The following is a 6,393-nucleotide window of genomic DNA, read 5'->3' on the forward strand; positions in this document are numbered from 1 at the left end:
AATCAGATAGAATCCTTATTAAAAACAATCACCCTATATTTCTACAACTTTGAAAATAAATCAAAAATGTATCTTATAAATGTTATTCTTACATGCGATGAAAAATATTCACATTTCCATTCTATATTCAAATGTTAAGGACAACTGACATGCTTATCTCCAGATGGAGCACACTCTCTTGACTTGTGTGGGTAGAAAGTTGGTCTCAGTTTCCCACACTGACTCTGAATGCTGTGGTCAGTGAACAACAAAAGGACTTTGAATGGAGCCTTTGTGACTGACACTGGACGTGTGTGGTGGTAGAAACAGATCCGGACGTCACCCACCATCTGGAGGGAAACCACACCATTGGCTGGCTTTTTAATGATGAGTCCACTACATTTATTTCTCAAATATTTAGACAATTTGTATTATTCATTAGAAAATGTAGACCATCATTTCAGAAATGTTTTTATCATTAGCAACTTGTTCAGGAGTTCTGCTTTTTAGATGAGTTTGGGAGGTTGAAGCAGCTGTTTCCTGAAGTGTGCCAAATCCCTTTAGAGAATAATCTGCTGCTCGTGGGGTTTAGGTCGATAATCATGCTAAACTGTGATCTCCTGAGAGTTCCCACACTCTGTCTATTAACACAAATTATTCTGTTTGACCAAAACCACACCGATGTATTGATTGTCCATTTTACTCTTGGACCATTAGATTATTCCTTATCTTTAAACTAATTTACCTTGTACAACTCAAACATAAATATGTCCATTCGTATATAATCTCAAAAGTGTAGGTGTTCTAAACCTTGGCGGATATCACATACCATCAGTCATTCATAATAAAATAGTCCTGTATAGTTCATGTAAACCATAAACCCTGAGGTCAACATCTGATACTTGGCTGTAATCTGTAATTTGTCTAAAAAACAGCAACCTGTTGGTAATCAAAGTAAACAATGTTCTGTTTTCCAGTGACTTGTAATCGGTTGCAAAGTAGCACAACATAGTCCTCCTGAGACAAGACCAATATGTTGTTCTTTACATTCTCAAAAACATCTAGTTTTACAAGTAGGCTCACTAACAGACTTTTATACGGTACAAAAGGCTTTGTCAAGCAGTTGTTATCGTGGTAGGAAAAACTTGACTTAGATATTAATCAATGATATTAAACAGATTAAGAATGTAGCATTTCTGTGATCCAGAGTGTTTTGAATCTGTCTCTATAGGGCACAGATCTTTTGTCCCACAGGGCTCTGTGAGTGAGGTTCCTCTGGTTTCCCACACGCTGTCCTTTCACTGGAGGAACAATAGAAGTGTGCCTCATTATCAGGGGCGGCGCCAGGGGCTATCTAGGAGTTGCTATAGCAACTCCAACAATTGGCCTAGCAACGGCTTAGCAACCCCATTGTTTTGATATGAAAATGTATCATATTTATACACAAGCCCGTGAGAATGTGTACAAATATGATACATTTTCGCGGGATCTATCAGGGGCGGTCGTTGTAATTTACTGCGTGAACTGTTACTTGGCTAATTCTCAGTAGATCGAAAATGGAAACATTTCTCACAGTCACAAGTCAGCGTAAACGACCGCGTTCTCCAACGGAGCCGGTCCAGCCGGACAACCCTGCTATCCACAAGGATCCCGATGTGCACTATGAAAACCGGGAGGATTGGGACCACGAAGAACAGGTGCCCCCGCCAACTGACCCGCTGCACCCGCAGCAGCAGGACCAGCTAGCTGCTACCACGAGCGCTGCTCCTCTCCGCACGGTGATGATCAACTGCCCTCATTTCCTCCACCCTGCTCTCTGCAGAGCTCCACTCCAGAATATACAAATTCTGCTAGTCAGTGATTCTCAGACACAGCGTCTCACCCTTTGAGCATCTCGGCAGAAATGAGCAGTCACTCCTCTCAGTTACAAATGGTCATTTTAAATGAATCAAGAATGTGTTGTATTTTCCGACATGGCACATTGTTCGAGGCGCGCTGACAGTGAGATCTAACACGGGGAATTGTGAATGAGGAGAAGAGAACTGAGAATGAGGAGGAGGAGGAGGAGGAGGAGGAGGAGGAGGAGGAGGAGGAGGAGGAGGAGGAGGAGGAGGAGGAGGAGGAGGAGGAGGAGGAGGAGGAGGAGGAGGAGGAGGAGGGTCACAGAATGAGGCCAGAGAGGAGGAAAAGTGTGTTATTTAGGCAATGTTGTTGGTGGGAGTTAGGGAGAGACCGCCCCTTCCAGGTGTTTATGTGTGTGCGTTTTCCGGTGTGTGTTACGTGAAAGTCATGAGTGTTACACTATTGATTGGTTCTGTAAATAAAGAGAATTTTTTCGACATTGAAGGCTTGAGTGATCTTGAATAGCGGTGAACGCTACAATATGAACTGGCTCGTGCTTGGCCCACTGGTATTGTTTGTTTATTTTGAAAATTAACTAGCAACGCCGTGCTGTCATATAGCAACTAAATTACTACAGCAAAAAAATCCTGGCGCCGCCCATGCTCATTATGCATCACATCAGATACAATGTCTTCTGTCTCTGAAGTAGAAACGTTTTCATTTACATTTCTTACATTAAACAACCACACTTTACAGTTAATAAAAAAAAGTTCTTTCCGCCAATAATATTTAAAAAGATACATTGTCTCATTCAGTTGATGACTTTAGCAAAAACTGACCTAATTTCATGAATAATCTGAGTGAAACCAGCTGAAAATGTACCGGTATGGTGCAGCAGTTAGCACTGTAACTCAGTGAAAGGGTTCTAGGTCTGAACCTAATGAAACTTTGATTTGAAGAGATGTATTGTTCTCCCTGTAGGTTCATGAGTTTCCTCAAAGGTCTCCGTCTTCCTCCCCCAGCTCGAAGACATGCAGTCTAATTTAACAAGCAACTCTAAATTACCCAAATGTGTTAATAGTTACCAACCCAGCGACATCTATGCAAAGTGGTTATAAGTGATGGATGGATTGTGTGTTAAGCTTAGACAAATACTGTGTCTTACAATGGGTGGATGGTTATAGAGAAGTCTTATTTAATTCAATAAAACTCAAGTTTCTATCATAACAAGGGCAAGTGTAAGGAAAAACTAACTATAGAACAACATTTTCAGCTGGCAAGTTTTGTTTATTCAAAAAGCACAATGAGCAAAAATAAATCATGAATGCTGCATCTAGAGGTGATGATACATCACAACAACAACTTGTAGATTTCTACAAGACACTGTACCCACAAAGAGTAGAGGAACAACTGTCTTTACAAAAGACACCCCATTTACACTTTTTGAGGTAACATTAAAACATTCACTGTTAGTTAAAAAACATGTTTTTATAAAAACTGACCTTACAACTGGTCACATCGTTTTAATAATCAATTGATTTTTTAAATGACATTGTCAGTGTAAAACTTTGGCAATGTTACATTTAACAAAGAATAACATATTGATCTTAAAACAGAACAATTGTCAATTATCACAGAAAGTGAGGGAAGGTCCAAATATGTCCATAAAAAGGACAATTCATATCTTTGATCAATCAAAGAGATACAAAAAACAATTCTCCATGTAGTTAGTATATTGGACAACACACAACGTGTAGTGTGACATAAAAGTATCACAGGAAAAGTGTGACATTTAAGAAAATCTTTTGGAAAAAAAGGATAAACAATTCGATCTTTCAACAGATCAGGTCTGAGTTATCAGAGAAATAAAGTCAATTATGACTACGTCCTAAAAATGGACAAGAAGTCTTTGTTCACAATGATCAATAACAATCAAAAGATACTAAATGCATTAAACTATATACGACCAATACTTGAAGTACAGTGAGGTATATCAATGTCTGTTGCTTTCAGATTTGTTCATGCAACATGCATGACAAGATATTCTCTTTCTTAACTTGACATATGTTTAAAAAAGAACAGTTAAAGTTTCTGATCAAAATGATCAACAACAATTAGAGGATTACAAATGTAACCATAGCAGTGTTGTCTATCAATACATGAAGTACAGTGTATTACAATTATAATTGCAAATGCAATCAGATTTGGTTCATGCAACATGCATGACAAGATGTTCTCTTTCTTAAATTGAAAGATATAGTTGCTGTCATTTCCTCAGGACATGTCATCTTGCATAAAGAAAATGAACAAAAACAACCTTCTGTACAAACAGAAGAACAAGTCCTTAGTATTTCAGAATTCAGAAGAATTCACTTCCAGTAACCTTTGACCAATATGGTCATCTCAGTTTGTCTGGTAGTAACTCCAGTCTGTAGGGGTCTACCACGGCCTCCAGGGGGCGCTGTTGACTGGACTCTTCTCTTTGGTGATGCTGGTCTGGACTGTGGAGCTCAGCAGAGAGAAGTCAGCCTCTCAGGTTCTTATCAGAGGAACACTGCATCTTGTTGACGTGGTTCAGCAGTCTTCTCTGCTTTTCATTCTGCTGCTGCAGTCGTCTCAGGACACAAACTGTCATCTCCAGGATGTCTGCTTTCTCCAGCTTGGAGTCTGGCTGCTGTTTGAGGAACTCTGGACCCAGGAGAGACTTGATCTGCTCAATGCTGCTGTTGATTCGCTCTCTGCGTAACTTCTCCACCAGAGGCTTTTTGAGCTGCAGAAAGAAAAAGAAAGTCATTAATAATCTTATTCTGGAGTTTAGGTTTGGCATAAACAAACACAACATCTGAATGCCAATATTTATATCTTCTTGAATTTACCTTGTGGGTCAGAGTGTGAGGCTCCTGAGAGTTGGTCATTGCTGCAGTGATTGTAGGTGCCATGTCTGGATCTCTGTGCTGTAGAGAGAATCTGATCTCTGCTGGCTTCATCCCTCCTATTTATAGTCCCACATCTCCATATGAATGTGTGGGTCTGGGTCTGACTGCACTTTCTCACAGTCTCAGCCAATCAGAGAGCAAGTTGGGACAATAATGGATGCAGCACACTTAATGCTGTTATTGCCCGGGGGACAATGGTTAGATCCCAGGGGAACAGGTGGGGGACTGGGGGGGTGAAGGAGAGAGACTCACAGAGCTCTGTGTGAATCTGGGAAAGTGGTGACCCTGTAGAGAGCAGATCTGCTGCCTGATGCTGGGATCAATGACTTTGACTGAGCACACGCTCATCATCTCATCACACACGTTTGATACCGACATTGAATTGCTGGATAAAAAGCACTGTGTAACTTACATTTAACTACAAAAGTTATTCAGAGAAATATATATTTCCTTCAAACGTTATTAGCCTTTTATGTTTTTTAGTTTAGTTTTTATTCTTAATTAAATCAGATATAACCCTTATTAAAAACAATCACCCTATATTTCTACAACTTTAACTTTAACTATAAATCAAAAATGTATCTTATAAATGTTATTCTTACATGCGATGAAAAATATTCACATTTCCATTCTATATTCAAATGTTAAGGACAACTGACATGCTTATCTCCAGATGGAGCACACTCTCTTGACTTGTGTGGGTAGAAAGTTGGTCTCAGTTTCCCACACTGACTCTGAATGCTGTGGTCAGTGAACAACAAAAGGACTTTGAATGGAGCCTTTGTGACTGACACTGGACGTGTGTGGTGGTAGAAACAGATCCGGTCGTCACCCACCATCTGGAGGGAAACCACACCATTGGCTGGCTTTTTAATGATGAGTCCACTACATTTATTTCTCAAATTATTTAGACAATTTGTATTATTAGGCGCATTCACACTGCAGTACTTTTCCCACAAAGGTTCATGCGAACTTAGTTCATGATCGCGTTCACACCAAAAAGAGCCGGTACTAAAATTAGTTCATGCGAACCTTTTTACCCCCTCGAAAGTCCCTGCTGCCCCTTTCACACCAGCGCCTTTTCAGCTCCGGCTCGGAGCTAGAGCCTGAAAAGCGCCGGGTTTTCCTGTTCACACCGCAGCGGCGCCGGCTCTTAGCTCCGGAATCCGCTTCATTTCCAGCTCCAAAAAATTGTCGGTCCAGAGGCAAGAGCTTTGGAGCTAAGAGGTGACGTCGCTTACGTCTCTCTCACGTCGAGGCGTGCAGGAAACTAAACCCACCGCCCCTGAACATGGGTCGACTGTTATGCAGTAGGCCTAGTGCCTATAAACACACTTTATAAAGTCAGGCAACACTAACCAGGCTTCGTGTGATTCTGTTTATTTGTACCTTACTTTGACCATCCGTTCACTGTTATCGATCATTGTGGAGAGAGGCAGACGTGTTGTTTTGTATTATTGCAGCTATCGGATGCAAGTAGTCAGTTTAGCTTCGGTTGCTATGCTAACATCACCCGTTTTATACCAGAGAAACTTTCTTAACAGCGTTGTGATACCAAACAGTGTCAATTCAGACTGACACACATTCACTTAGGCTAAGGGGAACTGGGGATATGCATCAGCTGCTTGTGTGAGCC

At 40.8% G+C, this 6,393-nt stretch overlaps 1 pseudogene; it reads right to left on the reverse strand.

Moving 5' to 3' along the window:
• Positions 1–3,959: 3,959 nt before the first annotated feature.
• On the reverse strand, positions 3,960–4,839 carry LOC117446635 (transcription factor HES-1-like; annotated as a pseudogene).
• Between the last annotated feature and the right edge of the window lie 1,554 nt (positions 4,840–6,393).

The sequence above is a fragment of the Pseudochaenichthys georgianus genome, chromosome 5, assembly GCF_902827115.2.
Source record: "Pseudochaenichthys georgianus chromosome 5, fPseGeo1.2, whole genome shotgun sequence".
NCBI classification, from domain to species: domain Eukaryota; kingdom Metazoa; phylum Chordata; class Actinopteri; order Perciformes; family Channichthyidae; genus Pseudochaenichthys; species Pseudochaenichthys georgianus.